At 45.7% G+C, this 24,754-nt stretch overlaps 1 protein-coding gene across 5 annotated transcripts in view; it reads right to left on the reverse strand.

Moving 5' to 3' along the window:
- Window positions 1–9,721, reverse strand: part of B3GNT2 (UDP-GlcNAc:betaGal beta-1,3-N-acetylglucosaminyltransferase 2) — a 51,799-nt gene extending 42,078 nt beyond the window's left edge. Inside the window, exon 1 of one of the 5 annotated variants that reach the window (XM_075035598.1) lies at window positions 9,047–9,721. The gene's annotated coding sequence lies outside the window, so the exon portion shown is untranslated. Of the gene's footprint in view, window positions 1–8,285; window positions 8,309–8,486; window positions 8,960–9,046 lie in introns of those variants that run through there. The other 4 variants (XM_075035599.1, XM_075035602.1, XM_075035600.1 and 1 more) reach the window with 4 other exon arrangements.
- Between the last annotated feature and the right edge of the window lie 15,033 nt (window positions 9,722–24,754).

The raw sequence follows: 24,754 nt of genomic DNA on the forward strand, positions 1-24,754 counted from the left end.
AACATCGTCCTACAAGCTTGTCAGCAACCACATTATCATTGAAGCCAACTCCTCTAGGCGCAATACAGACAGACCCTGCAGCTATCTGAAGGGTTCTGTGAGCACTACAAACATTTAAATTTCTCAGACTACTACTACCTAATGTCAGCAGGTTTATCCTCTGCAGAGTCTTCCTTCTCAAAGCAATCAGATAATGCACAACATTTAAAGGCATTGCTCAAAGCAGTTATGTCAAGATGAAACACAAGAAGTTAACTTAGAAGCTGCTACAAAAAGGTGGGGAAATCCCTGGTACATTAAGTTTATAAAAGCGTAATGAGAATCCAAAACTCCCTACCCCTAATAGCCTACTTGACTGCTGTCCTGAGACTACTGACGTCAGCTTCCAACTGTGGTATTAAGACTGAATAGTCCTTTCATTTACTGCTGAATGGTAAGTTCTGAATACCAGAATCCCAAAATCTTCAGAGTAAGTTATACTACTGCTACGTTTCCTGTCACCATTTTGACTAATTCCAGGTGCTTCCCTCCCTCTAGCTCCTCAAACAGGAAAGAGAAGTTACCAGAACATCACCTTTGCAGGCACACTATTTAAAATAACATCTATAAAACAAAAATTTTGTTGACTCTATATTGCTGCTTAGAAACATTGCAGCAACACCCACAAAGTTTGCATTAAGTTATCTTTACAAAGTAATTCAGGACAATAAAAACTTATTTTTAACTTAATTAAAAACAGTTTATGTGAAACTTCTGCCTGACAGAATACTTACAGATGGAAGAGTTCCGATCTCCACTATCTCAAACTGAACACTTCTAACCCTGAATCAAACTGATAACCACAAAACCTTCAACTGGAGAGTGATCTATTTTTTCATCCATTTCTAATTAGAAAGTCAGCTACCAGTAAATCACTCAGATCATCCCAACCCCATCTACATTTTAAGTTATTACAGATGTCTCTCACAAAAGGTCTGGCTTTAATTAAGAAGGTATTTAAATATTGTATACCTATTGAATTTAATACAAGTTAGGCCTAAATATTTTTTTTCTGTTAAAATTAAATCTTTGGATTAGCTGAAAGAATGTTCAGTTCATATTTGAATTGTTTCAAGTATTCCTACAGAAGATCAAGGTATATGCAAGAAAAGCCCTCTGGTCATAATAAAAAGTTTTCTGTAAACTCAGTGCCAGGTTTAATGTATATTTCAATTTTTCTACTGGTATACACTACTTGAGTTTGGTCAAGATTTTCTACAGGGATAAAAAAAAAGCAAGAGCGCTCCACATGTACACCACACATAAGGCAATTTAAACCATGGCAGCGTCCCCATAAATTAGTACATTGTGCTAACATTACCATTCTATACTGGCATACCTGCAGCCACACTAAACATCTATGAAGGTGTTCCTAACTGCATGTGAAAAAAAAAATTGGGATAGAAAAAGTTTGGGTTTTTTAAGAGTAAAAAGGGTTTGGATCATTGGTTTCAGTTTTTTTAGTAATTGAGATTTCACACTGATAACCGAGGGTAAGATCTCAACTTGCTATGAAAACTACTGTTAAAAGTTTAATACCTCAGTATTTGAGGGCCCACAGTAGTGAAAGTGGCCTGTTTTTCCCAATCCAGTATACAAAAAAAATGAAAAAAAAAAAAATCACATGTCATTTTAAGGTCAGTTCAAGCTGTAGAATTATGACATCGTGCGATTTGTTGGGAATAACCCAGAGCTGCCAGCTTCTGATTTACGAACTTCAGTTTTTACGTACCTTTGAGAAGGCTTCAGCTTCAACAAATAGTAAATTATAAAGACTCAAGAGAAGAAGTTTAAGTGAGTGGCAGAGAAATATTTCTTGGAAGAAAATTAATTGTCATTCATCACAAAGATTACAAGTCAGGGCGTACAGTTCCATGGCAGTTTAAAACAGTTTCAGTCATGGCTGACACATTCCTGTAATTTATTCCTTCCCCTATAAACTGCACAGTCCCATCCCACCTTTGCACGGATTTGACTGTGGTGAGTCAATTCAAAGAGCTAAAGAGGACAATAAAGAACCTAGCAATAAAGCAGCAATTAGTTTTCAGATGGCTCACATCACTAGATTTGCTTGCCACTGTGCTGCACAAACACCAGTAACAGTGCAGGAGAAGGAAGACTCACAAAGCCAAGACCACAGCAGATCCCATTTTCAATCAGCTTAAGCTTTCACATACCAGCACATTGCCGCTGCAGCCTGACACCACTGATCTTATGCCCACCTTCATACACAGAGATCCCACAGGCTGGGCCAGACAAGTACCAGCACTGGTCCACCAGAAGCAGCTAGCCTTTAGGCAACCTCAACCATAACAAGACACACCCTGGGGTTTGAATTTCTCTAAAACTTTTTGTAATCAAGTCAGTTGGTTAGCTATTGAACTAGCAAAACCCACTTCTGCTACTCCCAGTGTGGCCTGTGTGAGTGTTATCTTCCTGTAATTACTAGAAAGCTAAGGAAGTGGATAATGAACTACCTTCCTCCCAGATATTTAGCATGTGGATCAATGCTAGTTCTGGTAATAAAGAATGAAAAAAGGGTAACACATTGAAAGCATCAGTCAGGTTTGCAATGGACATTTAAAAAGTCTGCTGGAGAGGCAGTCTTCTTACTTTTATGCTGTGTTTGAAATAAAAAAAGCAATTTAGTATACATACTCAAGATGCAGATAACCATAATTTCCACAAACAAGACAATTCATGTCCTCCTGGGATCTCTTCCAGCTTTATCTTAAAGCCAGTAATTACTACTGTCTTAACCATATTCCAACCACCTTTATGTCTGCATAGAGAGCATTCATTATTTAGTAAACTAACAAAACTGTCCTTTAAGCACCATACTTCAAGTCATCACAATTTTACCTCTACTTTGTCTTCTTGCCCATGTTAGACTGTCAGACACAAGCAACACTACTAAAAACTGTGTTTCAAAAGCAAGGATGCTATAACTTGGTATGTCTGATGAGGTTACTGACCCCAATGACCATTGCCCTTTTGGGTTAAAAATAAACAGACACTGGTTTTCAATTTGATTTCCACAAGTTGCTACCTTTGCAGCCAGTGGCTAGGTAGGTGATAGGATACACAGCTGGGATGGTAACCTTCCCAGCCACTTCAAGTCATGTTTCCCTGCAAGTGCTATGCAGTTACTCAATCAAAAGTCCATTCAAACCAAATTTATACTGTGAATATTCAGGTCAGAATTCTGGGATCTGCCTCTGAATTTACAGTACTGAACTAATAAATGTTTAAGAATGCAAAACCTACATTTTAAAATGCAAACACATGAAAAGACTTTCACCTTTAATTGGTTTTGGTTTCAAATGTAATTAACAAGTACAGGAAAAAAGATTTCATCTTTCTGAAGATTTCATTTAAAGTTCAGAATATCAGTGAAGTTGTAAGTAGGGAAGTTCATTTTCCTCCTTCAAACTTGTGAAACCTAAGATACAGATCTCACTCCAGCCTATCAAGTTTAAGGAAAAGGGAACAATTTCTCCAGCAGTTTTAGGCAGCTAGAGATGCATATAAGTACCAGGAGGATTTTATAAAAGATCTTTAAGCAGGTTAGGCAGCTAACTCCCATTTTCGTTAATGGCAGATAAGCACCTAACCCGATTAGAGACTTCTAAATCCAAGCAGGAACTTCTGTACCTGCTACCTGCACACCAATTCGAAGTATCCCCTATGTTAGAGTGGTTTGAGTAATCAACTTTAAGCTGTTTTGCATGTCTTTTAATTGTTTTTCTTTAAAAGTAAATCAACAATAAGTTTGCAGTAACATTCTCCATCCCAAAGACAGCCTTCCATTACAATTTTCTAACATTCAAATATCAGATTAAAAAATATCACTGCTCAAGTAAGATGAAACAGCACTATATTCAGGGTACAGTCTAACATTCAGCTGCACCACTCCCTAAACCGAATTAAAAAATCCCATCCTTCCCCAGTCCATGAATTCCCATATATGTGTAGCTCACTGTATGACATTACATATAACCCCAAAGACAAACAAACAGAAAGGCTATTTCTCAACCCACTTTGTTCCTCAATTCGGTTCAAAACACAGCTGCACAAACAGCTACACCAGCACAACAGACTCCGGGCGCAGACAGGAGCACTGCTTTAGCCACTATGCCTCAAAACTGCACCAGCCTACAGAAGGATGCTATCAGCAGGAAACCTGGTGCAGGCTGAATGGCAGGTGTCTGTGGCAGGAAGCCGAGCATCCCACATGCACGCACTACTTGGTGGGGCACATGAACTTTCAATACCACACTGCTACTGTAAATTTGATACAAATATGCATATCCTCTGGTGGTTCATAATCCATTGAGCTACTGCGAATTAACCTTTTTATAGAAAAATAATAAAATTAGTCATCCACCAAGAAAAAAAGATTTCTTGCTCATTTGATTCAGATAGTTGACTTACAAATTAAGTGATTAGTCAATTCTCTCCCAGAGTAACTCTTCTGTGAGTTTAAGATGAAGCAGCTGCTAGATTTCAGAAGTTATTTACAAAGATGAACAAAACTAGTTCCAAGTTAAATGCTTTTCAACTCCTACTATTGTATTTCTAACAAACAACAAGGCGTTCTTAACCAACTGCTGATGAAATTGTTTCATCAAGTGTCCCTTTAAAAATCTCAGCACCACACCCATCACACACTGGGATTCTTTTCCTTATTTAAATGCTAATTGCTTCTCATGAGACATCAATTCAATCATTCTTTTGCACAGTTCATCACAAGACATTTTAATGATCCAGTCTTTTCAGTGGGTTTTACAGGATCTGGAGACTTGAGGAGTTTTAAGTACTCATCTTTTAAATCCTAAAAGGCCTAATTAAATCAGTTAAAAAGATGGAAGTGCAGGATCAAGCCCAAGATACCTGTTAATTTTTCCTATGTAAGAAGCACAATGCGCCTGAACAGATTTGAGATATTTATTCCCCAACTTTCAGTTAGTGACTTGTTCATTCTGAACTAAAATAACAGTAAGAGCCTGTATTTCAATATATCATCATCATCATCTTTCCTGGTTATTTTTTGCTGGTTTTTAAACACATAAGGATTGTGCAATGCAACTGTGAAGTAGTAGCAGACCAATGAAAAAACCTAAATATGTATTTGTGAGGTCAGAACATGGCATAACAGGGAGATTACATTAGTAATTTTTGTTAACTGCACTCACAGGCACAAATTCTTCTCTAAAACATGCGAAGCACTTGTCTGAATATACCCTACAACGTACAAGAAACATCAAGTACTAATCCCATGATTTCTCATGCACACGACCACAACCATCCCACCTTCTTCCTAAACTAATTGTTAACACCTTGGTTAAAAGTGTTATTTTACAACCAACCATTAGGGCTTAAAATTGGGTATACCTGAAAAAGATTTTAAAAGTTTAAATCTGAAAAGCAAATGGATGCCTACTTGCTTCAAAATTACTTATGTACTTCTACTGTATAGTAATAGAAAATAAATAGACATACTAGGAAAAAAATCCCAAACTGACAACCTACAAAAGGGACAAAGTTGGTTTCAAGCTTTTGGAAGGTGATCAATCCTAACGGCCTTCCAGAAACATTAACATGAAAACCACGACAAGTTAAAATGCTGATTATTAAAATAATATACATCTTTTTTCTATATTCTGTGTTTTCTACAAAAACACACCAATCAAACTAAAAATTATACAGTTTAAGAAGCTTTAAGTGTGTGACAAACCTACAAGAAACCTACCGGGCTCTACTATTTAGGGTGCAAATGCTTCAACTGAAAAAGAATAAATCAATGGGATTTTTACAGCAGGAAACACAACCAAATCCAGTAAAATAGAGAGATCTGGAACATCAATGCTTGATGCATTTCTGACAGAGCTGCTCAGTCACTTTCCATCAAAATCCACAAGTCTGACAGCACACAGAAAAAGCCCATCAAGTAACTAGCTTTGTGAAGTTTCACAACCTGTCTGAAGTAAAGATTTTACAAGATAATTTGACACATATTTGTCAAAAAGTCATCTGCTGAAAAAGAACAAGTTACCAAAGAAGTTAGCTGAGGATTTTAATTGATACTTTTCAATACTTTTCCTCTCCTTTAGTTAATTTGGAGAAATATGGCTACATAGGTTTCAGACAAATATGCATGTCAATGACAAGCCATTCCTGCTTCTTGAGTGTTGTGATAATGACAACATTGGCTGTGGTAGGAGACATATGACTACGTCCTATGTTTCAACATGATCAGCACTGACATAGACTGTCTTTTATCATCATCATTTGTTCTCCTTCAAGTGGTTTCACACAGCCAACAGCAAAAAATCACTATCAGAGCTAGCCCCAGTACAAAAATAGCTGCACCAGGTGGCAGTAAAATGACAATTGCTGAGGGTCTTCGCATTGACAAGTCACCATGGAGGAGTACTCCTCTGAAAGGCTTCATTCTCCAAGGAGTCTGATGGGTCAGCAAGAAGATGAAGATTCGAATCCTGCATTTTTTCCGTTCATATACACTGTAACTTATTCATGCAGACAACTGCATATATTTGTCAGCATAGAAGACAAAACCACTTTATCCAGTTTTCATTTTTCATCAAAGCCTTTCTGAGCACTACTTTTATACTGATCTCCTCAGCAGCATCTTCATTACCCATTAGTATTAAAAAAATTTAGGAGGAGCTTACAAGCAAGAATAATAAAATGTGACCACCAGTGACATTGTGTTCATTAGGAACAATCCCTAGGGAGATTAGTGAGCTGTATCTATTATGAGACAGAGCATTGGACAGCTAGCTAGCACTCCCAGTCATCTAATGCATGACCTTCAGAACAAGTCCCTTCAGCAGCGTTACCTTGCTGCTGTACCTCATTTTCTTCCATTTCCCTCATCTATTTATAGTACATGGGGAAAAGAAACAAGCAAAAACCCAAGCAAAACCAGTCTATAGATGACAAAATTACTTAAAACAAATTCTAATTTTTGATGACTTTATGCAGTGTCTGTAGCTTCCTTATAGCCGTACAACAGTGTTGCACAACATCTCAGGTAGAAAGCCACACATTCAAAGCAAGGAGCAAAACCAGGGTCTCCTTTAAGCTAAAAGATTTTGATTCTAACTGATAGCATTATATTTTTAAGTATACAACAAACGTTCTGTATTTTAACTCATCTCCACTGCAATATTGTTTTTTAAACAGTCTATTCTCTTTTAAAGTTGTTCACGGCCCTGGAAAAAAAAACCATGAGAAATTACATCTGCTGAACAAGAAAAGCTGATTCTCTGTTTTGTTTCCTTCGTGCATTTGGTAATGGTTCGGAGCTAATTCAACTCCCCCGGTGGTATCAACAGGCATTAGGCAGGGTCACTAAGGTGACAAGGTAGCCACTGCCAGTTCCTCAGCTTGTCATCTGAACAAAGTGCCAACTGTACCATTCACCAGAGTGTCATCTGCTCCCCTCACCCCACCCACATACACACCCCTCCATGACAGCATGAAAATATGATGCAAAAGCGGAACTGCAAGAACATGAAACCGTTGTAAGCAACTTTGAAAGAGAACTAAATTCGAGGCTGTCTCACTTTAAGACAGGGGAGGAATAATTAACCAGAAATTTCCTCAAAGGAGAACGCTATAATCATGTTTCCTCAACAACTTTCAGATTATATATTTAGCGTGTAATTTTATGCATGCATCCTTCCACATCCAGATTAAACTCTTTTATGACCAAACCCACTTTCTGTGTCCAAAATAATTTTTAAAAAACAACAACCCAAACCAACAAAAAAACAGGGGGGAAAAAAACCAACTGAACCAAGCAAACTCTTTAATTTGCATAGTTAATTTGCATAGTTAAAACTAAACATTAGTGTTTAATAATCAACTCCAACAGCACTGAGTATTTTAGGTAGTTGGACTAAAGGGTTACTCAAGTAACTTTCACCATAAATTTTTGCAGGATGACTAATGAATTGTGAGCTCCAGTTTGGCCACAATCACTACAAATAACGAATAACCTGAAGTCCCCTCCTGACAGGGTACAGTATGTCTCAGGAAGTCTGAAGGACTAAAAAGCATCATCTCATGAAGAAGCACATACATTCAGGCCAAGTCTAGCAAAAATATAATTTTCACCCTTTCAGGTTCGCCAAAGTCCATAATTTAGAGCCACCATCTCAGCACTATACTGTAATAGCAAAATCCGAACGCTGCGCAGATACTAATAATTAACCTACTCGGTTAAAGCCTGCTAATTAGCGGACCCCACGAGCCGTGCGAGTCTTCCAGCTCTGCCACCACCCCCAAAGAAAATCTGACAGGCGCTACCGTGCCCACGTCCTGCCCTCTGCTTCTCTCCTCCAGCCAAGGAGAGGATTGCAGCAGCACCCAGCACTGCAGCAACCCTACGTCTTAGGTTTTCTCTGGAAAAAGCTCACCGTTTCAGCACCAACTCCTCCTCCCCACGTTAAAAGAAAAAAAAAGCGAAGACGACAAACACACGGTCATTTAAGTCGGCTGAGCTGGCCCAAGTTTCATCCATGCCAACACATTGCGCCTCTGCCTCGCTCTCACCGAGTTTGTTGCAACATGTGCCTGCTGCCGATGCTCCTGTGCGCCAGGAAAGATATTTCGCATCCGCGTGGTTTAACCCCACCCTTTCCACCGCCTGTCACCTCCCCCATCGGAGGGGGGTGGGGGGAATAAAAAAATAAAAAAAAAAAAGACCCAAAATTCCAAATAAATATATACGTCTCCGACCGCTCGCACCGCCCCCCCCTCCGCCTGCCAGCTTGTAGCTGTCAATACACAAATAAGCTAGGGGCTACGAGGAAGAAAACCCTCACGATCTAGAAAACGAGAGGAGGTAACAATTAAGTTTAAAAAATGATATTTTTTTTTCCCCGCCCCTCCTCAGCCGTTTTCGCAGCGCCGACGCCCCCCGGCCCGAGGAGGCTGCGCTGGCGGGGTCGGCAGCCGAGCCCCCTCACGCACGTACCTTGCCAGGCTGCCGCGGGTCTCCGCCGGGGTTCTTCCTGCCGCCGCCTCCACATCCACCATGCTTTTGTCCGGCCGCGGGCTGCTTCTACGCGGTGGGGGTCCCTCCCCCCCACCCCCGGCGCCGGCCTGCCGCCCTACCACAGCCCCAGCGGCCGGCGGGGCTCCATGCCGCCGCCGCCGCGCTCCGCCAGCCCCCGCAGCGGGCGGAGGCTCCGCACCTGAGGGCGATGCCGGGGCGGCGCCGAGGCAGCCGCGGAGGGCCCGTCCCGTCCCGTCGCCTACCCCGCGGGACGACGCTCGCAGCCGCCGCCGCTCTCTCCTCAGGGCCGGCCGCGCCGCGCCCCGGCGGAGGTGCGACCCCGCGGCGGCCCGAGCGGGGCTGGGAGCGAGAGGAAAAGGGATGCGGGGCAGGGGAAGAAAAACAGCCCCAAATGAAGCGCTCCGGGCTCCGGCAGCCGGGGGGGGGGGGCGGGGGGCGAGGCGAGCTGGCCGTTGGAGGGGACGGGAAGCGCCTCACTTGTTGCCCTGTGGCAGAGCCGCGCGCCCGCCTTCCCGCTCGTCACGCGCGCCGCCCCGCAAGAGCGAGCGCGCGCGCACACACCACCCGCCGCCTACCCGGCCAGGCGCCGCCGCGCAGCAGCGCGAGCCCCCCGCGGCTCGCACCACGCGCTGCAGTCGGGGTTGGGGGGGTCGAGGAGGGGTCGGGCCGGGGGGCGAGGCTCTGAGCGCGGCACTCCCGCTTAAGCCCCGCCTCCGTCCGGCCGACGGCGCAGCGGATTGGCGGGGCTGCGCGGCGTGGGGCCGGGCGGGGCACGTGGGACGTGGGCGGGGGAGGAGGGGGGCTTCCTGCGCGCCGTCTGGTCGCGGTCGTCCGCGGGGTTGCCGGACTGTCGTGTCCCTGAGGAGACGGGCGGGCGGGCGGAGGGGGGAGGAGTGGCACTGCCCCCTCGCCGGCTCCTTCCCTAGCAGGACACAGTCTCCCCACCACCCCCCGCCACCCCACGGCTTGGGGCACTGTGCTTCGCCACCCTGCCCCGCGGGGCTGCCCATCTCCACATCCCGACCCCGCCGCCATGGCGGCTGCCCGCAGCCCCACCTCCCATTCGCCATGCGCTCCCTCGACGCCTTTACCCCCTTCCTGAGGCAAAACACCCCGAGAAGGGGTAATTGGTGTCCCCTAGGTGTCCGCAGACACCCACAGCTCGCTACAAAACACATCAGCGCTGGCGGTTGGCACAGGAGGGGGGTGTCACCCGGGGGCTCCCCCCCCCCAAGAGGAAGGCACCTGGTTTGGGGGCCATTTCCACAGGGAGGCAGCAGCCCTTGACCCGGCAGAAAGGCACACACCGACACATTTATGTCTGCCAGCTTCATTGGCAGGAGAAGGTGAGGCAGCACCTCCTTCCCTCCCTCCTGCTATAATAAAAACACGTTTTCTGAGGTAAATACCTTCTAGTTTTACAGGCTGGCGGCCTCTCACAGTCACAGGGGCAGCTGGTTGCGGCTACAAAACATCTTTATGACAATGTTCATTCGTTTGTTTTTTTCCACGTGGCATCAAGCAAAAGAAGAAAAACCCCAGCCATGCTGAAAAATGTTGTTCCACATCACTTATTAAAAATGTTTCTCCTTTTTAAGCAAGGTAATTGCAACTGGCTCAGCTTTACATGGTAGTCCGCAAAGCTTTTGTTACTGAGTCCAGGAGGGAGAAGAGAAGGACTGGTTTAGGCTGTCAATGCTTCCCTTAGTAAGTTTCTGAAAGTTTCAGATTTTGGAAATTTGCCCTGCAGAGCCGATACTAATCAGGCATGACTCACTCATTAGTAACCCTCTTTTTTTGTTGTTGTTGCTTGCTTACTTGCTAAATTGATGAGACTACAAATCCTGGCCAAACATCCCTATTGAAACAAACTAGAGAAATCTCTGAGACTCAGGATGCTTACTGAAATAAAACATAAATATGTGTGCTGTTATAGCAAGGAGTACAGTCTTCAGTCTCATTGTGGCCAGATCAATAGCAACAGGCAGACAGATTTACAGTTCCTATGAACTGTGAGCCTCACAGCTTTTTGCCCTATACAGGAAGAAAATGAACACATGTCATTTGTTTCTATTTTTAGCACCTACATTCTCAGTAAGAGAATTATTCTCTCAATAAGGAGAGGCCCAACCACAGCAATTATCTCAATGTCACCTGGCACAGTCATTTAAAAACTGTTTTCACTGCAAAGGGAGAGGTAAGCATGTCCCCACGATCCACAAAAATATGCATTTATGCACTTCCATTTTACAGCACTCATTTTTGCCAAGATTCAGTAGCTGATGTGCACAGCCATAAACACTACTGGTTTGGTAAACAGCATGAGTATCCACAGCACGTACTGAGCTCCCCATACTCTGGGTCATTAAATATTGGAGCCCATAGAAAACCTGCAGTGAGTCTCCTGGAGCTCTCCAAAATATCATTCAGGAGTCCAGAAGGAACATCCCCATCCACGATGCATTGGGAGGGACACTGCATATTTCATTCCTCTTGAAATATTTATATATGTGCTTCACGTTTGAGTAAAGCTGTCCTTTTCATCAAAGTAGAAAGATTACAGCACAGGGAGGAATTACCCTAAATCGGCAAGCATCTTTGTCCATTAAGTAACACAAGGCTCGAAAGGAGAATTAAGCGTCTGGCAGCCAGGATCTTGGCTCCACTGCACGGGAGATTTCATAACAATATGTTTTGAGATCAATTAAAAAAAAAGGAAAACAAAAATCAACTAGAATAGCGTGTCACATAACACTGGGTGCTAAGGAGCCTGGAAAAACACATTAAAGCTGAAAAGTTTGGATGATGGTGCAATGGTCTGCTGTCTTTGGGGAAAGATGTTTCTCCCTCCTCCTGGTCCCACACCCACGGCTGTGCCTGCTCCTCTGTAATCGCACCGACTCAGCTGGTCATGGGGCTGCATTGTGAAACCTTGAGGGGGGGGAGGTGTTTTAATCCAAATATATTCCCTGATCCAATTGGCAGCCAAGCCTCAAAAATTAGCTGAAAGGGGGAAAATACCTAGACCCGACATTGCCACTGAGCAAAACGTATTTTCAAACTACTGCCTAACTGCGAAGCCCCCGCTGTGCTCAGTGCAGCTACACCCTCAAAACCACAGTGAGGAGTAAGGCAGGAGCTCACTTACCAGCCCCGCTCCCCCCAAGTGCAGGCAGCTCTACCTTCCCTGAATCTGGGCACCACGTCGGGCAAAGTGTTAAGGCTGGGGAGGTTTCCTGCCTGATGCTGCCAGTTAACAGGTGCAGTGGGAGTAATAGTGAGCGTAGCACTGTCCTGGGGCAGGGGCTGCAGGGCTTCGGTGTGCCTCAGCCTGCTACAATGGTACGAAAACTGCTCCAGCTCTAAACTCAAATCTCCTCTGTCAATCGTCAAGTTTAATAAAGTCTCATTAGCACAAAATACTCCCATGAAGCAACTCTCCCCCCCAGCCTGCTGTGACATCCTCCTCTCAGGCTTCACTCCAAAGCAGCCTCCTTCCCTCCCGCCCCATGCAGTCTTGTTGGGCCCAGGACCACCCCCCCATACATCCCTGTTCCCAACGGGGTTTACGGGATGGGGCAAGCATGTTAGCTAACACAGGCTAACCAACTCCTTTGCAAAGTGAGATAGTGGGGAAGCCCACGCTGAAGACAGCCCACCTTATTTAAACCAGCCTCCTTTCTATACCTCTCTCTGCCTGCAGTGTCTAGCGTGGCGTAACGCTAAGCCCACGCCAGCACCCCATCTTGTTTAGAAGCACCTCAGTCACTCTCAGATTGATATGTATTTTATTTTATTTTTATGTCTTTCTCCCTTTTCAGCAGGTCCTGTTGCTTACAGCCACAGACAGGAGGAAACAACACTGTCAAGCAAGGATGCAAATCTACCTGATGCCCCGCCATCCTGTGTCATGACCTGATACAACCTTATACATTAATTAACAGGAACTGATTCCTAACAGTACCCAGACATGCTGTTCCCATGCTTTCATTGTTGTTGATGTTGTTGCTTTGACAGGGCCTGCTGGGAAAGAGGATTTGGTATCCAGCTGTTGAGACAGGTAGTGGGGTGCCAGATTAAAAGGAGTAACCTCATAAAAATACACTTTTTAAAGCACTGACAATGGACCAGACACTAATTGCATCTGCCAGTGTGACTTTCAGGGAGTACGGTCCCTGGGCCACCTCCAGCATGCATGGTAGGATGAAGCAGGACGTGAGGAACCGCATCTAAACACAGATGTACAACGGCTGGTTGTGCTTGGGTGAAACTAAGGAAGCCCTGAAAAATTTGATTTTAAAGTTGTTCTGCAGTTTGCTTCGCTAGAAAGGAAGCGGGATTTTAATGTTTCAGGTCTGTAAAGCTGAGCTTTGTTACAGGCACAGTAGTAAATTGTTGATATTTTTGTTGTTCACCTGAGAAAGAGAGCAAATGCTTTTGATTACAGCTGTTGTCGGCGGCACATACACACTTTAATTTGGTCTGAATCTGGAATAACTTTTTTGCCTACATATTAAAAAATACTACCTTCACTCGGCATCATGATGCAAATTATTAGACCCAGCGTACAGCCCTTGCCAGTGAGTTGCAGAGCATCAAACATTTCTCAAGGGCTGATTACAGGCAAGTTGTGCATTGAGGGCATTGGTGTCGTGTCACTTAGTGACACGAATTCTTGTTGCCTGATTTTTTTCCATAGGTAGTGTGATATGCACAACAGCCAGAAAAGAGTCTTTTAAAAGGATTCAACTCTCACTTTTTATCAAGTTCAAAATCGTTTCTGTTTTTTCCAGACTATTTATTCATTGCTGTCATAGCAATTGGGTTCACTGGAATAAAAGCTGACTGGGGGGCTACTGCATTTACAGTTATGGAAATGAGCTACGTACATTGGCCTTTTCTCTAGCATTTGCCTGTTAATTAATAATTGGTACATTGCCAGGAGCAAAGGAGAAGTAGGAATGAGTCCCAGGTTATAAAATCATCAAGGTTATCTTGCTCTTCCTGTTTCACAGCAGCAAAGCAAGAGCGAGAGAGGTCAGACACAGCCAGGTTGCATCGAGATGGGGCCCGGCCATGGGGTGCTCACCCCTGGGGGCCATGGGCTGCTCTCCTCGGGGAGACATGTCTCAGTGCATCCTGTCCTGCCCCACCACGTCTCCCAGGCTTCTTGCAGCAGCTGCAGGCACATCCTTCCCCAGCTACCAGAAAGCAGCGGACACAGGATTTTCCCTTGAATCTGTGTATTGCCCGGGATTCCCAGGTACCTGCTTGCAGCCACCCTTGTGAACACGGTCAGTGCCTCCTGCCCCGCAGCAGCTCACCGTGAGGGACCAGCACCCATCTCATCAGAAACACTGACTAGCTCCTTCCCACAGGGAGCACCTGTAAGTCCAGCATGGCTGGTAATCATTGACATTATGGAAGTGCTTGGCCCAGACTCCTCACACCACATCCCGTAATATTAATGACATCTCTTAGTACCACAGCTCCTGCACCAAAGTGTGCACCCGCTGCCTGGGCCAAAAATGCTCCTGGCTGCAGGCACACACGTACTGAAACGCTTCCCCACCTCTCTCTTGTAAATACTCACCTAATTCTCCTGAGTCAAATGCTCCTGTAAGGCCAGTGCAGCTGGAATTTCTCCTGAGTCAAATGCTCCTGTAAGGCCAGTGCAGCTGGAATTAATTTTCTGTGATGGACCAAAGCTTATCCAGGACACAGGTCTATCTGATTTTTGTGGACACACTGGTGTGGCTAGAGGACACCTGGAAAGCATGGGACTAACCTGAGCGTGCTTCTGTGACCAAGGAGGATAAGAAAGCAAGATAAGAGGTTAGAATTTAAATAATAACAGGAGCCTAAAGACTGTTCCTGTGGTATTCAAGCACTGTAGCAGCAACCCTGATTTTCAAACACTGAAGATAAGAAAAAATAATAATGCAAAGATGATGTACAATTGGAGCTGGAGCATCTCAGTTCCTCCAGGATCAAACCTGTTTCTTCCCACCCAAATGTTTGAGCCTGGAATTCAGCCAAGCAAAGAGCCTCTCCCAGGGTAGGCAAGGTTTGTCAGCAAGGCTTGCCAGCAATGTGAACACAACATTTCAGTGGTCTCCTCACACAGTCGTTTCCCACACTTTCTCCCCCTGACACATGCATGCAAACCAGCCCAGCAAGAGCAATTGCTACAGAGCTGTTTTACTCCACTTCCCTTTGTTTTCATGCCTTGGTGAGATGGGCGAGATGCGAGTGGTATGTTCAACTTTGGCCAAACCACTCAAGATGAAGAGATTGGCACATCTGTCCATGTCCCCCGAATGTCACTTTTTTTTTTGGAGCATTGCAGCTTGCTCTTGCAGGCAAAGCAGGGCAGGATAGTGATGGGGGAAAGGAACTCACCCCTGCTATGTTGTGTGCTGTCATTTGCAAGCTGTGGGCAGAGCTGCATTGTGCTCATATTGATTCACATTTGCCAAGAATAATTACTCTCTCAGCTGCTTGGATTAAAGTCAGTGTTTCCCTGCTCTAGAAGGACATACCTGCCTTTTTCAGACAAAGGCTGTGGTAACTAACAGCATTTTCCTCTCACTGAGGCTCCTTTTCCTTGCAGACAGAAGGCACAGCAGTACAGAGTGCAGGCAAGAGGATGGAGAAGAAACCACTTGAATTCCAACTTCTGTATCAGCAGAAACCAGACAATAATTATTTTGCAAACACCAAAAAAGCCCACTATGTACTAAACATCTTTTTTGTGTCCTGGAAATGCGAGCCCCTTACACCTCTCCTTACCTCAGTTCAGAGGCATCCTACAGTGTTTTGCAGCAACACCTGAAGAGCTGCAAAACTGAAAACTGCCAGGCAGCAGAGGCTGCAGCCGAGTCTCTTCGAAGGTGAGAAAACTGTCTATACTTAGGAAAAAATGTACTGGACCCGCTTCAGCTGAACTGCTTCCATTTTGCTTTTATTTTTTAGCAGCAACAGTTTTAAGCACCAGCAAGATCCCATCTGTGGGAAAATCACCAGTCCTCACATGTCTCTTAGATTTTTTAAACCATCTTGAAATCTCCTGGACAAGGCTCTGCTGCATGATTTCCCTTGGACGCTCACAGTGCCAGCTTGGGTAAGGCAACCCCAATTAAAACCAGTCCTGTATCTGGAAGGGTGCTGACATCCAAGCTGTCTGTTTCTGGGTGGCAAAGAAAACTAAGCCAACACCATGCACAGGAGGTTTTTAAAGATGCTCCCAACCATTTGGCAAAATGCTTGCAGCCACCACTGGAGTAAAATCCTGCTCAGCCCACAGCGGTTGCAGACCAGCAGCGGGGGCACTGCAAGTGTTTTGCCACCGGGGCTTGAGGCTGGCACTCCTCACTGAGGGCTCCTCCTTCGGGTGGCATGAGCAGAAGAGTCTCCAAAACCAGGGTGAGGAGAGTGGCCCTGTCTCGGGGGGATAGCGGTGGCTCACTCCTGCAGCTCCAGGGTTGGAGTGGGACCTAACTGGGCTGTTTTGAATCTCCCTCCAAGGCACATATCAGGCCCTATCCAGAGGGAGATTTGTGCCAGCTCTTTGGGGACCCTGGCAGGACAGCAGTTACAAGCCCTGGTTTCAGTCCCGCTGCTCCCTGCATCCTCTGTGCCAGCCCCTGGGTACAGGCACCCTTCCAGCACATTGGGCACCCAGCTTGCAGAGCACCCAGGGGCCTCACTCCCTGCTCTGCACCATCCAGCTGCTGATGGCTTCTCGCAGGCACTCAGGGCTCATCTGATTTCCCCCAGGCCCCGCAGTTCCTCTGTAACATTTTTACGTGTATATATGCTCATAAAAGCCACCTCGGAGGCCACAGGCCATTTGCTGTGCTGCATTGCTGAGTTACGCTCACTTACTACTGCCCAGACCTCATTGCACTGAGCGGAGGCTAGCAGTACCACCTGGGGTACAGGATGTGGCCCCCAGTGTATAAGAATTACAATATATCAAAGAAGGAGATCAGAAAGCTTTTATCTTGTTATTGTAGGATCTGCAGATAAACTTCAGAAATAAAAAACAGGGCAAAGGGAAATTAAATAATCCACATATCTAGTTTTAATATCTAGCCTCATGCCTACAGGTAACTGAAATATGACCTGGAGGGAAGATACCTCCTGAATTAGGGACTGAGATCAGCAACATAATCAGAATAAATGAAGGGTTTTCTTCATGCTGCTCAATGGAGAAATCCCTCTGACGTGGATGTGCTCACTATAAATAAATAAAACTTCAGAAACCAGCACGCAGCACAGATGAGATCTAGCCTCGTAAAATAGTAAACCACTGCCCCATGTATGAAATCGCTGCAGGTTTTGTGCCTGATTCTGTACATATTTAACCTCCCCCATGTAAATAGTCCTCTGAAGTTAATGGAGCTGTACTAATTTGCAATGGCTGGGGATTAAGCCGTCGGGGTTAAGCATTTCTGCCAGCTCTGATTGCAGCACTTTGTAGTTACAGGGCTGTAGGTTGACTCTGCAATGTTCCTGCTTTGGAAAAAAAATATCCGTGGCCATTACACTGTTGCCAGCGGCCCCATGGCGCAACCCAGGTACGAGCACTCTCCCTTCACAGGCCACGTCCTCGGACAGAGAAATCCCGTTCCTGCCCTGCAGAGGAGGGTGCAGACATTTTGTTGGATACCACAACATAAAGCTCATTTCTCTCTTTCATTCTCACTGGGGACATGCCAATGTTTTCCAGAGACCATTTCCTTACTATTATGCTGCTTGCAAGCATCTTAATTTAAATCGCATTATAGATGCACCAAGGCAAAATGATCTATCCGCAGCCTAAATAATAAACTGGAGTGAAAACATCCTTGGGCTGCGAGAGGCTAGAACAAGCACTAACTGAAATGTATAAACTTACATAACATTATTTATAGAAAGCAGCCCAGTTGTCAAAGGCCCCAAGAGAGCTGGAACATGGGAATGTTTGTTCTCCCCGCAAAGAAAAATTAATTATGTAAGTTTATAAATTCCAGTTGCTTTGCTTGCTCATCTCCTGATGCGCCTAAGGACTGCTTGAAAGGTATTTATGGTTCCCGGCTGCTGCTTCTTGATGGCATTTTTTAACCTTGTACTTCTGCAATGCTGTTGCCTCGTAGGATCTTAGAGCAGGGGATTAGCTTTACACACTGTGTTCCTTGGCCATAGAAAAATGCAGATTTGTCCTGAGTTTCTGCAGTAGCAAATTTATTTTATGGGTGTGCCTGGAGGAGGCCAGGGCTCACCGAGCCACTAGATATTTTGTGAAGGCTGGTGGGGCAGCTGCCGTGTTTTGGGAGCATTGGGACTGCCCTGAGCCATTTGCAGGCAGCTGGGATCAAACGGACACCTCTCTCTGCTTGAACCTGCCATGGCTTTGCTTATTTTCTTCTTTCACTGCCACAAACAGAGATGCCATGAAGACTCTAATGCTCTACATGGTTTGATTTGCAAGGCAGGAAGAGTGCCACTTATTACTAAAATGCACTGTATCGTATAATTTCCTGGTAATGCTGTATTTGGCCAGGGCTGCCAACTGGCCAGAAAGCTCAGAAAATACAGCAAAGAAACTACGTATCATCAAACTCAAATGATCAATGTTTCCTCCCAGGCTCCGCTCAGAAGCATTATGGCTTGGGGTTCTGTGCTGCAATTGCTGTTTTTCCCCCCATCGACCCCTGTAAACTGTCACTCCTCAAGGGTCTGAGACACTTGCCAGCATCCAAAAATGCCATTTATTCAATTACCTGGTTTTACATATCCAAAAATGACATTTATTCAATTACCTGGTTTTACATATTCTCCAATACCATCTCATTATGGAAGGTAATGGCTGAGTGCTGGAGTTTCAGTGTGGGCGGCCACTAAGTGAATTAAAATGCAAGGTCCAAGTCACCTGCACTCAGGGGAGATAAGAAACAAAAAAACATCTTCAGAGAAATATTTCATACCTCCCTGTTGGCCGATGTCCTCTGAGAGCACCGCATTTCAGGGACCTCCCCTTGGGTCCTCCTTGCTGCAATAATGCTAAGGGCCACCGGCAAAATGCCCCGAGGCCAAACACCCCAGGCAGGCTCTCTGTCCCTGGCTGCCCCGGCCCCCTCCCTCTGACATGCTTTCAAACCCATTTTCCTGCAATTTCTTGCATTTCAAGATCTGCCTTGCTACCACCAAAAGAAAGGAAGAAGGGCAAGGCATTTGGGGATTTGAGCATGGGGATGATCAACCCCATTACATGTGGGAGGAAAGCTTCATAGCACCAGCCTCTACCACCCATGGATTTTATGCTGGGACAACAAGCTCAGGTGATATCCCAAAATAATCTTACCCAAGTGGTACTGGCAGTTCAGAGGTGGATTTGCAGCAGGTGAGGTTGCAGCTGCATGCCCCTTGCCACCCGTTCATGGGAGGTGGCACACCGTGTCCTCTGGGGACTCCGGTGGCCCTGGGGATCACCCATGGGATTCATGCTACTGGGAAGAGGCATTTTGGTTGGCGTATGTGTATCCCTTTTGAGGAAAGGGGGACTTGTCCACAGCTTTGGTGAGGCTTGGCTAAACCAGGGTGACCTTTATGGGTAGAAACAGCTTTATTTTGCTGCGCTGAGGGAGAAAGCATCGATGGTGACAGCTGCCTGTCTCCCTGCACCATCACCTTTACCTGCCGACACAGCGAGGGAGGCCCAGGAGTGCAGTTCTGGCCTCCGTGTTGGATTAATGGCACCCTGAGCCTCGCTTCCCCGGGATTTGGGAATAAATTAAGAGGCAGATTTTAACAGGCCCGGGTCCAAGGTGAGGAGTCGTCTGTTTTTCCGGTCACAAGCCACATGAAACATAAGACATTAAAAGGTTGTCAGCAGCTGCTGCAAAGGACCACTGCATTCCCCCTGCCCAGACATCGCCATGAGGTACCGCCTTCTTAAAAAGGCTCCCTCTGTCCCCAGTACTGACTGAGTGCCTCTTTATAAATATTTGGAATAAATGAATAGACTGTTGAAATTCCCCAGAAGGCGAAGGAAACATTTCCGCGAGCAATGTGTGGCAAGCTTGAGTCATCAGGTAAAACTTCTAAGAGACTTGCGCATCTAGAAATGGTCAGTAAATATCTAAATCAGGAGATCTCCTCAGAAAAATGGTAAGCAATTTATTTTATCAATACATAGCAAAGAACTGATGTACAGAAAAGAAAACCTCTCAAAATACCAACCAGTTTATCAAAAAGTTAAAGCACAATAAAATATGGGGTTCATGGACTCCAGCGAAAACCCTCCTGTGAAACACAATAAAAGCAAAAACATTGATTCTGATATTTACACTTTCAAAAAGGACCTGTAAGAAAGAAAAATAAAAAAAGAAATGTAAAATAAAATGAGACTAAGTGACCTGAACAATGGGAAAGTAAATCAACACCTATATAAAATAAGTATGCCTCATCATCTGCTGCTTTGCATGGCCCAAAGCTTTATGAAATACAGCGCTTGCTTGGCTTGGGTTTGGAAAAACATGGTGTGCCTAAACTATTATTTTTTTCAAATGCAGATATGCCTAGAAATATACTCTAAAAAATCAGCAGTTCTGGGAATATGTGGACCAAGAAAAAAGAAAATTGCACTAGGAGGAATTGTCTTGCCAAGCAGAGAGCGAGTCCAGGGCTTGCCAATTGTGTAATGTGTGATTGAAGGTGACAGCACTTGCAGATATTTTAGGGAGCACCAGATCATAAACAAGTGGCAACTTGGAGGAATTCCCAGAAAACAAGAAGCGATTGCATGAATAAATTCCAGGGAATTTTAGCGGTCTAAAAGGTGACATCTGAGGAAGAACCTACTGAAGGTTGCAACAACATGTGGCTGCTGCTTCTGAGTCTTCAGTAAGAAGCAGCAGAGCTTGGAATGGGCTGCACATCTGGAGTTGCATATCTGGAGTCGTCACATACATGGTGCCAGAACTGCTGCAGCAGCTTTAGTGTACTGGAGGGCAAATCCACCATGGCTTTGTCAAGCTGTCACCCAGGAAAGTGCCAGCAAAAGTGGGACTGGAGGAAATTGCTGGTGCTGCTGGGTGCTTTCCCCTGCCTGAGCAGCATCTACCTGGATGCTCCCTGCCCTGCCTCCACCAACGTGATGCAGGTTATATTAAATATCCAGACTTTGATTGAAACTAAGCCTGCCCCAGGCCAGTGGCACATGGCAGTCCCACTTGCAAGTGGTTTTCAGTTTTTAGTAGACCAGGAAGGATGGAGACCGGGCAGATTGCAGGCAGGTATACCTGCAGGGGGGCAGGTACAAAAGGGAGTTTTCTGGGGTTAAGGATATTGGAGTGTCACACGAGTTGTGTCCCAGCTCCTTCCCTGGCTGCTTTTGAGGACCAGGCAGGGAAACCTCTCCCAGGTGGGACTCAGGCAGGTGTCCTCCTTCAGCCCTTCCTCCTGCTGCTTCCCCATCTCCCTCACTTTCCTCCTTTGGCTGTGCTGAGCTGCTCATGTCCCTGCTGTAAATCTACAAACTGCCAGGCAGGCTCAACTGGCAGCTCGGGGCACGCTGCCATGTGGCTGCTCCCCTGAAGGAAAGAGGAAGAGGAAGGGAAAGTGATGGCCCTGGTGTCACACTGCTGGCATGGTTCAGCATGCAGGCACAGGAGCTGGTGCCATGGCAGGCAGCAGTGGCCTCCAAAACAGTATGAGGCCCCTGTGGCCAACAGGGCTGGGCTGGGATGTCTGCTCAGACGGATCCATGCAGGAGGCTAGCATCCATGCCTAGCCCTAGCCACAGCAGAAGCTGCCCGGCCATGTGTTCAGGCCAAGTCTGGTTTACATCTGGGCTTTGGGGAAGGAATTTGAAATCTCTCCTGAAGGGCATAAGGAGCAGCTTTAATTTGCCAACACCACCAAGATATTTAACTGGACCATCGATAACAAGCAACATCCATGAATCCCAACAAAAAGCCATGGGTGGTTGTGTCCTTCAGTCAAGGAAGCAAAGCAGAGCAGCACTGGAGGCCTCTTCTCCTCCAAGTTCAGCCAAAAGTGGCCAAGAGGTTCAAGACTTTGTCGGGAGGGACAGATGGACGGACACGCACATAAACCATCTCAGTAGGAAGACATGCATGGTTCTGCTCACAAGGGAAATCTGTTTTCTGTGCCCCAGTAGCAGCTGGGGATTACAGCAATCTGGGGAAGCGCAGCATCCTCTTTCCCTGCTCACGTCAAACCTCATGAAGCAGAAATGATTTTGCTGCCCAGTGACACTCCCTGTGCCCTTACCAAGGACCGGACAGAGTGTGGTCCTCAAAACACTCAGCTTTTTTTTCCTCATTTTGCACAATAGTTTACAAAGATCCACCAAGAAGAAAATCAGGATCATTAGATATGCAGGGGAGGATTAGGAAGAAAGAGAAGCAGCCACCCATAAAAACGTGCCCCTTTTTAACTTCACACCTCTACTAGGAAAGTATCCAATTATTTCTTAAATGACCCCAACATTTTTTGCCTCAGCCTCCTTGCCTGGTTAGCCATTTCACTTATTTATTATTCTCTGTATGAAATAATACTTCCTGACATCTGTTCCCAGTTTGTTTCTCTTTAATTTCTATTTATAGCACATTTTCCTATTCTCTGATCATGTTAAAATAAAACAATAAGTATGTCTGACACGGTGCAAGTTACTTAAGAACATGATCCTTCCCCGACCTCGATTTTTTTTTTTAAACATGCTCTAAAACACAGAAAAACATTTTAATGAACTTTGATGAAAAAGCAAGTGGAAAGCTCAGAGAATCGGCAACCACTCGGCATTTCACACCTGTACTGGCAGCCGGTTACCCAGAGACCAACGTGAGGATCGGTTGGTGGTTACAGTCCGGTTCCACTCTGGCAAGTATCAGCTGGAGGCAGATGGGGAAAGTGAGGAGCTGTGGGCTGCGCAGTCCCTCCACGAGATGGAGGGGAGAACCAGGTGACTGTAAGAGATGAGGTGGCAGTGGGACAGGCATGGGAAAGGACATGTTAATTCCCAATGCAGTGATACAAACTGGCTTTAGTGATGTGTTCCCTTCTGACCAGACAGATGGGAAAAGGTGCCCATCCCTTGCTCTGAAGAGAGAGTTTGCTTCCAAGCACAACCTGGCAACTCCACAAGCAATAAATTCACAAGGAGAAGCAACGAGGAGTACTTCAGTTATGGCACAAGAACATTTTATGTTGTCATCTCCATCTTGGCACAAGCCCTCAATATAATTTTAGCTCAGGACAAGGCTGCTTATGAAGCTAAAATAAAATGGAAAGAATCAATGTAGCCTCCACAAAATGTGTGTGCATACCTTCCGGCTAAGTAACAAAGCAAAACAGCGAGCCGGTGTCACCTCCAGCTGGTCCATCACCATTTTATGGACTAGCAGGCAGTTCTCCAGTAGGGACCATCAAGTTCCATACAAGTGGTAGCCTGCTCAGAAAGAGCCCCTCCAGGTCCTCCTGCACTGATAAGCTGGTAAGTGTGGTTATACATCCTGCCATGACAAGGCCAACAAGGTTGCACCCCTGAGCGGAAACATCTGAAACTGAAAACACTTCTGCTCAGTCCTCTTTTGCTGGAAGCGTAGTGGTTGCTCTACGCTTTGGCATTATGGCAGAGAGATGTGGGTGCCCGTGATAGCCAAGAGCCACAGCAGCCCGGGCAGTTCAGATCGTGGTGCCCTGCATGTACCTTATCAGCCTCTGGAAGCTTTCTTCACAGAGCTATTTTATCAATAGGGTTTTGACCTGCCAAGTTGCCAAGGGCATTTTCCTTTTACCCAAATCCCAAGCTGAACCCACTAGAAACCCTGGGTTTAACCTGGGGCTTTTTGAGGTCAAAACAAACACCATGACAAACAGGACTGAGAGCAGCCAAGTTAAACTGTGCTCTGACAAAGCACTGGCCTCTCAAACACAGCGTGCAGCTTGGTGCCAGGGTTGAACCACTACAGCTTGAGAGCGGGAAGGCTGATGAGGGTAGGCAGTCTTCAGGGAGGCAGGTCAGAAGTGGCTTTGAAGGGTTGCCAGCAGGTTGCTGGATCAGGCACTCAGCACATACAGGAGGGCTGCTGATCCTTTTGGGAAACCAGCACCTCCCACTGCCCAAGAGATGCTCCCCCTGATTGTCCCCTGGCTCCCCATGGCATCAGGTAGGTGTGACTGAACGGGCCAGCAAGGTTGGCCACCTCACACCCATGGGAACCATTTAATCCTCAGTAGCATAGAGGCTCACAATTACAGAAATGTATGTTTGTGTCTCTGCTCCCTAAACTTGCTGCACTTCATCTACTCTCCCAGGCTTTAAGCTCTAAGCAGGCAGAGTTCATGCAGGTGGATTCGTCCTACATAGCCCATGGTTTAGAAGGATAAACATGAGCCCCCCCTTAGTCTGCCTGTTTCTTCTGCTCATTTCTCCCCTGCCACAACTGGCCAATTTACCCTTGCTGTTGATCCAGCCCAGTATTTAGAGGATCTGGAAGACTCAAAAATTGATTGAGGGGAAAAAGAGAAAAGCTACACTACACTTGAAGGCCTGATTACACAAAACTTTACGCAAACAATGCTGCCGCTGGCTTGGAAAACAGGCTGGAGGAGGGGACGGAGACAGCTTCACAGTGTGACTTAGCCCATACTTGG

The sequence above is a fragment of the Buteo buteo genome, chromosome 9 (genome assembly GCF_964188355.1).
Source record: "Buteo buteo chromosome 9, bButBut1.hap1.1, whole genome shotgun sequence".
In the NCBI taxonomy this organism is placed as follows: Eukaryota; Metazoa; Chordata; class Aves; order Accipitriformes; family Accipitridae; genus Buteo; species Buteo buteo.